Below are 10604 nucleotides of genomic sequence, written 5' to 3' on the forward strand. Positions count from 1 at the left end.
CACCTGAGGTCAGGAGTTTGAAGCCAGCCTGGCCTACATGGCAAAACCCCATCTCTACTAAAATTACAAAAATTAGCTGGGCATGGTGGCACGTGCCTGTGGTCCCAGCTACTCAGGACGCTGAGGCATGATAATCTCTTGAACCCAGGAGGTGGAGGTTGCAGTGAGCCAAGATCACACAACCACACTCCATTGCAGCCTGGGTGACAGAGCGAGACTCTGTCTCGAAAAAAATTATTTCCCGAAGTCATAGAGATAATTGTTGTAAAACTGGGATTTATAGCAGTTTCTGTCTGACGCCAAAGATTTTTCAAATCTGAGGTTCTGGACCATATCCCTTAGCCCTGTCTGACCCTCTGGAGTCTCTTACTTCCCAGCTGGCATCCTTCACACTGAACTGTGCTTTGGTTGCACCTTTTACAAAATGTAAACTTAGCATGTGTTATTATGTGCAGAGTGGGACAAAGGATAGTTTGTTCCAGCCTGTATGTTTCCATGCATAATGCATATTCTTAAAAGGGATACTTATGAATAGCATTGCTGACTGAATAGTAACAACATTCCATTTTTGTTTATAATGTATTCTTGTAAGAAGATCATCTATTAATAACATTAATTGAAGCTGAATTTTTCATAAGGATTACGCTTAAGTCTTGTTGGCAAGACTATGAGCTGTTTCATAGGCTGCAGAGAATGATGTTATATTCTGGGATGTTTTTCAGACTTCCATGAACTATGACCCTACTAAGAAGTTCTTTTGTTAGAAGTGTATTATAAGTCACATGTTTACAAGTTAACTCTCACCTCTTCTTTCACTATGAACATGCCTAGCAAAGCTCAAGCAATCTGCACAGGAGATATAACAAACATTTTAGGGATTTTGAACACAAAATGATTTCATTTTGAGTTGACCTATAACAGTTTCTTCCTGTCCTAGGATTTGATAATCAAATAAATCAGCCATTAGCTTATCATAGGAATTGAATTTGCCTAAAATATATCATGACAAGGCCAATGGAAAACTATGTAAGGGTATTCAAGTATTTAGTAAGGAGAATACAGATCTGTCCCAAACTATGGCCATTTAGAGTGAGGGAACTAAAGCAGAACCAGATAAAGGAAGTTAGGTTTCAAACTTAGCAAGTGAAATTTTATGCTTGGTGGATTACATGCTTCACTACAGGGATGTCTGAAGGAAGTGGCAGTGGGAGCTCTTGGTATATCCTTTTAGGTTACAGTGTACAATCCTCAGAAGGGAGATTTAGGTCCTGTGCAAAACCACCAACACATATTGAAAACATTCATAAAGCTAAATTTCTTCCAAGTGGACTATTAACTGCTAGACAACAACGTGCTCATTTACAATATAAAAATAAATGGGTCATTTAAACTAGGTTACCATCAGATCAAAATGAGAATAGGGAGGCTTATGTGAAAGAAGAAAAGGACAAAGGGAACAGTGAACCTGTAAACTCTGGTGTCTACAAATGTCTGCAGGGCAGGGAGGGTGAAGACACCTTAGATTGGGCACTTCTGAGGAGACCTTACATTTGTGGGTTTGCATCTCTCTGGAGGTGTTCTATGTGTCTGTGGGAGCATGTGACTTGGTCAATATGACAAATGGCCACTAAGGAAATAAATGAAATAAAATTCACATTGAGGGAAAGAGCTAGCCAGGGAAAATCTGGGGCATAATCTTTTGAATAAACAGCAGTAAGGAAGGCAGAATGATATTTTAAGTACACAAGAAGTGGCACAGAGGACAGCTTTCACACTTCAAGAGAGCTGTAAGAAAACTTGTGATGTATGATGTTATTTGTGAGTACAAGAAGGAAGACCTCAGGAGTCTATGAAATACTTCTAAGAAATCATATACATATATATGTGAAAGGAAGCATTTCATTATATTAAGAGTGTCATTTGTACTATTTTATTATTAGTAAAGGTCTAAATCTATTAGATGCCTTAAAAATACCATGCTGAAAGATTAAAACAGAAATAATAACCTGCGCATAGGAACTTTGATCTATAGCAATTCATAGTTATGCTTACGTATCTTTCAGTTGCTTATAGCTCATCCTACTTAAATAAAATAAAGGAAAAGATCATCTAAGGAGCATAAAGTTTTCTACTGCTTTTTGTGAAAGGAAGAGATATGTTTCTTAACTAGGAAAATAGCCTTATTAATATGTTAATGACAGTGAATATACAAAACAAAACAAAAACAAAACTGTTGTAGAAGCCAGAGACAGACAGGCTTTAAAAGAATATACATGGAAAATAACACTTTGGGATAAATACATCACTAATCAAAGCCCCAGCCCTAATAATTGGAAGTTTGATGAATAAGATGTATATGAAGGACAATATTCATGCCACTGAGATGGAGAGCATGTGGATTCCTGAAACACCATGTTCTTGCATGGAACAAGCATTTTATAAAACCCAAAAAGTCAATTTTTCATCTTGTTCTGCCCCTTTCACCCTTACCAAAATGGATCCAAATACAGAACACCTATTAACTCTGCTATTCTAAAATAAGCATTGAGTCATCCTTTTTCTTCTGGTTCAATCAACTCAGCTTCTTAGACTTTTCTTGAGCCAGGAAGCTTTACAGGCATTCATCATTTCTGATTCATTCATTCTTTTGTTCTGCATCTTAAAAGCTCTGCAGGTTTGGAATTGATAATAGAGTTGCAATCGCTTTCAAAAACAGTCAACAAATTTTTCTTGAACACCAGAGTGGTGCACACAGCATGCCAAGAGTATAATGACCACAGGTGGGCTTACGTGGCTACTAAGTACAAAGCCATTATAGGAAATGGAAAAAAAATGGAAAACATGGCTCTGCCACTGAGGCTCTTAGAATTTGATTCTAATAGAAATGACTGTGTAGGACTGCACAGACCAGCCCTAGGAAGTGAAGGCAAGCACAAATGCTCATCTCCTTGACTGGTCACACTATTCATTTGCCTGTTCTGAAGCTGTGAACTATTCTCCTCTGCCAAGTTCACTGGATTTCAAAACTCCAAACCCCCAAAACATCTTTGGGCAATCCCAGTGTTAATGGAATGGGTCCTGAGAGGCTACCTTTTGTTGAATTGGAAAGGCAATACACACGTTTTGTTTTAAAAATTTAAATAGTAAAAAGGAGTTTTTAGTGAAAAGTATATTCCTGTCCTCCCCACCCTAGATTTCCAGGCTCCCCCTCCAGGGATAATCATTACTTTCACATTCTTGTAACTAGAAAAATTCTACTGCAGTACAAAAATAGATAAATAGCTCCACCCCCCACTTAAAAATAATTTTTTAGTACAGTTCAAGATTTACAGAATAATTACACAGACAGTACATAGAGTTCCATGTGCTCCACCCCACCCCCTGCTCTTGTACCCAGCTTTCCCTATTAACGGCTTGTATTAGTGTAGTACATTTATTAAAATTAATAAATATTGATACATTAATTTTAACTATAGTCCATAGTTTACATTAAGTTCCACTCTGTGTTTTATGGTTCTAGGGGTTTTGACAAATGTATTACATAATGACATGTACCTACTATTATAGTTGTTTTTTTTCTTATACAGAATATTTTTACTGCCCTGTCCTTTACCCATTCATTCCTCCCCTCCTTATACTCTGCTTCTTATCCGAACCCCTGGCAACCACTGATATTTTTACTGTTTGTATAGTTTTGCCTTTTCTAAAATGTCATACAGCTGGAATCGTATAGTACATGGTCTCTTCAGACTGACTTCTTTCTTTAGCAATATGCATTTAGCGTTCTTCCATATCAAAACTGACTTTTTTCTTTAGCAATATGCATTTAATGTTCCCCTATGTCTTTCTGTGGCTTGATAGTTAGTTCATTTCCTTTTATTTATTTTTTTGAGACAGAGTCTTGCTCTGTCGCCCAGGCGGGAGTACAGTGGCACGATCTCCGCTAACTGCAAGCTCCGCTTCCCGGGTTCACGCCATTCTCCTGCCTCAGCCTCCCGAGTAGCTGGGACTACAGGCGCCAGCCACCACGCCACCACGCCCGGCTAATTTTTTTCTTTGTACTTTTTAGTAGCGATGGGGTTTCACCGTGTCAGCCAGGACGGTCTTGATCTCCTGAACTCGTGATCCGTCCGCCTCGGCCTCCCAAAGTGCCGGGATTACGGGCGTGAGCCACCACGCCCGGCCTTCCTTTTATTATTGAATAAAATTTCATTGTATGTATGTATCACAGTGTATCCATTTATCTATTGAAAAACATCTTGGTTGCTTCCTATTTCTGAAGATTATAAGTAAAGCTACTATAAACATTTGTGTGCAGGCCTTTATGTGGGCCTAAGTTTTCAAATCGTTTGGGTAAATATCTAGGATCATGGTTGTTGGATAGTGTGGTAAGACTATGTTTATCTTTATAAGAAACTGCCAAACAGCCAAAGTGGCTGCACCATTTTACATTTCTACCAGCAACGAATAGGTATTCCTGTTTTTCCACATCCTTACCATCACTTGATGTTATCTGCTTTTCCGATTTTGGACATTCTAATAGGTATTTAGGGTATCTTGTTTTAATTTGCAATTCCCTAATGACATATGATTATCATCTTTTCATATGCTTATTTGCAGCTGTGTACCTTCTTTGGTGAGGGATCTGCTCAGATTATTTGTGCAATTTTTAATTGGGTTGCTTATTTTCTTACCGTTGAGATCTAAGTGTTCTTTGTAATTTTAAACAAAAGTCCTTTATCAGATATATGTTCGCAAACATTTTTTCCCCCAAAATGTTTCTTCATTCTCTAACAAAGCAGAAGCTTTAAATTTTAAGAGTCCAACCTATCCATTTTTTTCTTTGTGAATTGCCCTTTTCATATTGTATCTAAAAACTCATCACCAAACCCAAGATTACCTTGATGTTCTTCTGTTCTATTCCATAGGTTTTATAGCTTTGCCTTAAATTTAAGGCTAAAATCCATTTTGAATTTTTTTGTATGTAAAAGGCATAAAGATTGTGTCTACTGGATTCACAGTTTTTGCATATGGACATCCAATTTTCACAGCACCATTTGTTGAAAAGATTATCTTTTTTTCTATCGAATTACCTTTACTCCTTTGTCAAAGATCAGTTCGTGTAAGTCTATTTTTGGTCTACCAATCTGTTCCACTGATCAATTTGTCTATTCTTTCACCAACACCATGCTGTCAGCATTACTGTAGCTTTACAGTAAGTCTTAAAGTCAAGTAGTGCCAATCCTTCTAATGTGTTCTTCTTGGGTATTGTGCTAGCTATTCTAGATCCTTTGCCTTTTCATACACATTTTAGATTCAGTTATTTGACAGCTACAAACTAACTTACTGCAGTTTTGATCAGGATTGTGTTGAATCTATAGATCACCAGCTGTCTTCTGATTAGTACTAATACTGCCTAATTTTTTGTTTCTTTTATTTTAGCCTATTTGTGTCTTTATATCTTAAGTGCATTTCTTATAGGTAGTTTATGGTTGGATCTTGCTTTTTCATCTACTTTGACAAGCTCTGCTTTTTAAATGGGAGTATCTAAACCACTTATATTTAATTTATTTATATCATTAGTTCTAAATTTACCATATTTGTTTGTTTTCTGTTTGTCCAATTCATTCTTTCTTCCCTTTTTCCTTTTCTGTATTTTGTATTTATTGTAAATGTATTATGATTCAATTTTATCGCCTTTTTAATATAACACTTAAAAAATTTTACAGGTTGCTTTAAGGGTCATAATGTAGTTAAATGGTGAGCCAAATATGAACTGCACACTGTATTGTATCACCCATGAGCTGAGAATGAGTCTTACGGTTTTTAAAGGGGTAAAACGAAACAAAGGAATTATGCAACAGACTCTATATGACACACGAAGCATAAAATATTTGCTATATGGACTTTTATAAAAAAACATTGCCAACTCCTATTGTAGAAATAAGTGTACCCAATTTTAAAAATCTTTTCATTTTTATGATGATACCCACAATTCTTTCCTAATATTCTATATTTGTGGGTTTTTTAAAATTTTAACTAAATAGGCTTGCAAGAATTTGAGTAACTATTAGTTTTTCTGAAGAACTGGCTCTTATTTTTATTATTTCATTTTACCTTCTTTGTTGGCTTGTTAATTATAACTCTTTGTTTTCTTATCTTATGGTTAATTTAGGGTTTTATGATGTACATATTTAACTTATCGAATTCCACCTTCAAATGATAGTATACCACTTCACATATAGTATATGAACCTTACAACAACATACTTTGATTTCTGCTGATCTATTTATTTTTAAAAATTCACTTCTCTCTCTCTACTTCATTTTGGATAGTTTCTATTGCTATCTCTTCAAGTTCGCTATTTTTTTTTCTTCTGCACTGTCTAAATTGAGGCTAAACTCTTCTAGTGATTTCTTCATTTTAAATCTCGTACATTGTGGTTTTCATCTACAGAAGTTTGATTTGGAATTTTAAAATATTTTCTGTGTCCATGCTCTACTTTTATCTTTTGAACACATGGAATATAGTTATAAATACCCTTTTTAGATTTTTGTGTACTAATTCTAATATCTGTGTTAGATCTGGGTTAATTTCAAGTGATTGGTTTGTCTACTCATTATGGGTCATATTTTCTAGTTTGTTTGCATACCTGGTAATTATTGATTATTAGATTCCAGACATTGTAAATTTTACCTTGTTGGGTGCTATATGTATTTTTTGTTCCTATAAATACTTTTGAACTTTTCTGTGATGTAGTTAAGTTAGTTGAAAACAATTTATCATTTCAATTGTTGCTTTTAAGATTTGTTAAGTGTGAGCAGAACATTGCTAAGTCCAAGGCAAATGGTTCTGCATTTCTGATATAAGATGCTCCTGTGTTCTCTATCCAACATCCTGTGACTCTTGAGACCTTACAGTTTGACTGGTGGGAAGAGGCACTATTTTCAGCTCTATATGAGCAGAAGGCACTGCTGCATTTAATCCTTTGATATGACTCTTTCTTTGGCCTCAGGTACATGCACTAACCATGACTCATCTGAATACTTGAAGACCCCTTTTGAAGACTTTCAGACTTCTCTCTCTGTGAACTCTCTCTACTCTAGTGCTTTGTTCTGTGAGCTTTCACTGTCTAGGTTTTCCCAGACTCTCATCTCCATCTTTTTAAGGAGTCCACCAGGTTTTGCTTGAGTTCCCCTGGCCAATCCCGTGGACTGTGGCCTGGAAATGCTCTCAAGGCAAGAAGCTGAAGCAATATTTGGGCTCATCTCATCTGTTCTCTTCTCCCAGTGGTTGCTATTCTTCACTGCCTGGTTTGAACGTCTTTAGGAGAATAAATCCAGTCACTTTCAATGTATCTTGGCCAGAAGTGTAAGTTTACACTGTTCTTTTTAACTTAACGTTTACAAAGTATTTCATTTTATGAATGTGCTGAATTTTTTTTAACCAATTTTGATTTAATTGATGTTTGGGCTAATTTTTTTGTATGTTATTATTGCAGAAAAATGCTATAGTGAAAATCATTGCCTCATTGTGAATACAGCTATATCATATTTTAGAAGCTAATTCCTCCAACAAAATGTGTATGAATTTTAAATTTTGATTAACATTAAAAAATTGCCCATCAAAAGTTTATACCAATTTTCATCCCAATAAAAATGTCTGCGAAAATGTATTTCTCTAGAGATCATCTCTCAGATTCCCATTCTTTTCTGTCCCATCTAAATGCTTGGTAAATACGAAAGAATGTATGGAGAAAAGTTTCAAAATTTCAAAGAATCTTAGTATTTGAGTTTTTTCTCTTATACCTGTTATAAATGATTCTAAATTTGCCCCTCACTTGCCCATACACATATACACATTCTGTTAACAACACATAATTTATATATTATTTAATTCTCATAGCATTATCAGACAGAGATTATTACTATTTCAAATTTAAGATTATTACTATTTCAAATTTACAGATGACAAAATTAAGGCACATAGACATCTAGTAACATCTAAGTTCATGTAGTTTTATCCAGAGGTTCTTGGACTTTCTGTCTGATTGCCACCCCTGCAAAATCTGGAGCTGGTCTTGTTCTCAGTTTTGGCTGCCCTTCCTCTATCCTTCAGTGACTCATGGGAGCCTACGACTCTGCCTTAGCCTGGAAAGAGGAGGATCTAATTAGAACTCTAACTCCACTCCTGGTGTCCTACCCTTGCCTTGTCTACACCCGTCAGGGTGTCTGGAGGGGTCCCAGGATTTTCCATGCATCAGAACTTGCTGCTTGTACTCTGTCCACCAGTTCTGCCCTCTTGAGATACACTGTTTCCTGAAACCTTGTGAATAAAAGAAAGTTTTTCTCTTGCCTGTGCCTGTGCTACTGGCTTCCTGCCATCCCACCCTGACCTTGCAGAGAGACCTCCATCACCTCTTGCTGACTCTTCCACTGTTTCTGGCACCAGGAGAGTCTATTCTTTCTTCTCTTTGTGTTTTTCACTACTATAAATCTTGCGTTTTTTCCCCTGAGCAAATCCTGACTTTTCTCTTCTGATGGAACTTCCTAATGATGTAGTTATTGCCAGAATACTAAGTCAGTATCTATCTTTACATGAGGCCAGTTTCTCTGATGCATCAGTCCTACCTGGAACATTGACTCTATGCCCTTCTAGTGCATTTTGGGTCAAGCACATCATTTTATTCGTCTTCCCCACACCATCAGCATTTTTATTCCCTCACACAGCATCAGCTCCTATTATCATCAGAAAGAGGATCACCATCCTTGCAGTTTAAAATCCAATTCTGTTTATCTTTTCTCTTTCTTGGCAGCTGAGCTGGGACTCTGCCTGGATATAACTTATGGCCTATTCTATATGGAAAGTTGGTTTTCTCACAGTTCCACTCCCTTCCCAGATATCAGCAAATGGCCCTCCTAGCCCAGAAGTCTCCAGAGAGGTATTTATAATAGTCAAATTAGTGCAAATTTATAATTCTTTATCTTTAAACATTTGGAAATTGAAATAAAAATAGTTTCCCAGAGCCTTTTGCTGCAATGAAATTGGTAATCTTATTCCAAAGGTTTTTATGCAGAGTTAACATGACCAGGCAATTTTACATGCAGTAGAAATAGAAAAAGAATTGAAGTTGTTAACCAATAACAGAAAGTGTTTAATTTAGATTTAAGGAAGAAGGCTTTATGTATGGAAATTTTTAAAGAATGGGATTAAACCTATTTTAGTTTCCTGCCTTGGGCATCATGAGCAATTGCACTGTGGAGTAGGAAGAGTTGAGATAGTTGGCCATCCTAGCTTCCCTGAAAGTCATGCTCCTTAGGACAGGGATGGGTGCCTGCAGGAGAGTTTGTTCTCACTGTTCCTGGCCATAGTAGATTGATCATAGGAAGACAACTGGCTAAAACAAGAAAAATAAATTTAATTCTTAGAAATGTGCCATTGGAATTTAGAGAGCACAGCCTGTTACCTGGGACACCGGGTTTGGAAGCAGTACAAACCTAGGGGTGATGGCATTGCCCATCATGTGCCCCAAGGAATAGCCAAAGTTAATTATGGAGTATGAAAAAATCAGCCTATACAAACAGAAATACAAGAGCGAATGACGATGGTGCCGAGGAGAGCAGAGACTGACCAGTTCCTGTGAAACCTGGCTGTCCTTTCTGATTGTAGGTTACAGGCAAATCCCTGGTGTCCTCCCAATACATTGCACATACTGTATTGTTATGCTGAATGTGTTCTGTAGCTTGCAATTAAACGACATTTAATGCAGAGAGAGGTAAATTATAACATTTGGGATCATTTAGGAGAAAGCAGCCTGAAAGCAGAAGGAATTAATAACATTGGAATTTTTCTTCTCTTGATATAATTGAGTGAAAAGTACTGTTCTTAGCTAAAGGCTAACTTGCATAGGTACAGCTATCTTATGCAGGACTCCTATCTTGAAAATGGGTAAAAATAACATTTTAAGTAAAAAGTATATGATAATAGTGTTACATTCTGCTACTAAAAATCCCAATAATAATTTTAATCCTATATTTATTTATTGAATACTTAGTATTTATCAAGTATGTAAACACTTTGCATGCATTTGCTCTACTACTGTCATGGGTCACTTAAGGACGAGGATATCTTATGGGAAATGTGTCATTAGGCGATTTTGTCATACGAACATTGTAGAGTGAACTTACACAAACCTAGACGGTATAGCCTACTACACACCTAGGCTATTTGGTATAGCCTATTGCTCCTAGGCTACAAACCTGTACAGCATGTTACTGTATTGAATACTGCAGGCAATTGTAACACAGTGGTAAGTATGTATCTAAACATATATAAACGTAGAAAAATTACAGTAAAAATATGGTATAAGATAAATGGTGCCACTATATAGGGAACTTACCATAAATGGAATTTGCAGGACTGGAATTTCCTCTGGATGGTCAATGAGTGAGTGGTATGTGAATGTAAAGACCTAAGACATTATAAATACTGTACACTTAGGCTACATTAAATTTATAAAAAAGTTTCTTCAGTAATAAATTAACCTTAGTTTACTGTAACTTTTTCAATTTATAAGCTTTTAAGTTTTTAAAAACTTTTTGATT

At 36.3% G+C, this 10604-nt stretch overlaps 1 long non-coding RNA gene across 1 annotated transcript in view; it reads right to left on the reverse strand.

The window, feature by feature from the left end:
• LOC104007680 (uncharacterized) overlaps positions 1–10604 on the reverse strand; it is a 265188-nt gene that overhangs the window by 22344 nt on the left and 232240 nt on the right. The window lies entirely within an intron of this gene.

The sequence above is a fragment of the Pan troglodytes genome, chromosome 7 (assembly GCF_028858775.2).
Source record: "Pan troglodytes isolate AG18354 chromosome 7, NHGRI_mPanTro3-v2.0_pri, whole genome shotgun sequence".
NCBI lineage: Eukaryota > Metazoa > Chordata > Mammalia > Primates > Hominidae > Pan > Pan troglodytes.